Source organism: Lupinus angustifolius, chromosome LG09 (assembly GCF_001865875.1).
Source record: "Lupinus angustifolius cultivar Tanjil chromosome LG09, LupAngTanjil_v1.0, whole genome shotgun sequence".
In the NCBI taxonomy this organism is placed as follows: domain Eukaryota; kingdom Viridiplantae; phylum Streptophyta; class Magnoliopsida; order Fabales; family Fabaceae; genus Lupinus; species Lupinus angustifolius.
The window spans coordinates 4,213,283-4,214,368 of NC_032017.1; positions in this window are offsets into that span (position 1 = coordinate 4,213,283).

The following is a 1,086-nucleotide window of genomic DNA, read 5'->3' on the forward strand; positions in this document are numbered from 1 at the left end:
GAAAACTCTCTTCACACCTGACCGTCCAGATAAACGCTTTATCTTTCCTTGTCAGCATAGTCAGTGGCAACGCCAGTTTGGAGAATCCTTCAATGAACTTCCGATAATAGCCCGCTAAACCAAGGAAACTCCTGATCTCCGTTACTGACTTAGGAGAATTCCAGTCTCCACCTTTGCAAGATCCAAGGAAATTCCTCCCTTCGAGATCACATGACCGAGAAAATTTACAGACTCTAGCCAAAACTCACATTTCGAAAGTTTAGCCTAAAGCTTGTTATCCTTCAATATTTGCAGCACCACTCGCAGATGCTCGACATGTTCTTCTGCAGTCTTTGAGTAAATTAGAATATCATCGATCAATACGACCATAGAGGTGTCGAGATAAGGATGAAAAATTATGTTCATGTAATCCATGACTACTGCAGGAGCATTGGTTACACCAAATGGCATTACAAGGTATTCATAATGACCATAACGCGTCCGGAAAGCAGTTTTCGGAATACCCTCCGACTTCACGCGTATTTGGTGATATCCAGATCTCAGATCGATCTTAGAAAATATTGTAGCTCCTCTTAGTTGATCCATCAAATCATCAATCCTCGGCAATGGATACTTGTTCTTGATAGTGACCTTACTCAGTTGCCGGTAATCGGTGCACAACCTCATGCTACCATCCTTTTTCTTGACAAACAATACTGGTGCACCCCACGGCGAAACACTAGGTCTGACAAATTGCTTCTGCAGCAGATCTTCCAACAGCTTCTTCTACTCTGTTAGCTCCAACGGTGCCATCCTATAAGGAGCGATAAAGATCGGTCCAGTTCCAGGAACTAGGTCGATAGCAAACTTTATCTCCCTTACTGGAGGTAATCCAGGAATGTCTTCCGGAAATCCCTCGGAGAAGTCTCTGACTATAGGTAAGCTCTGAACCTCTGCTCTACCTTCCTTTTCCAACGAAGCCAAAATCATAAACACCTGAGCTCCGTTCTTCAACAACTTCTCCATTTCATTGGCAGATGTATTTTTAGCCTCATAAATGGGTTTACTGGTTTCTATAGGTTCGCTAAACACTACGGTCTTACTAAA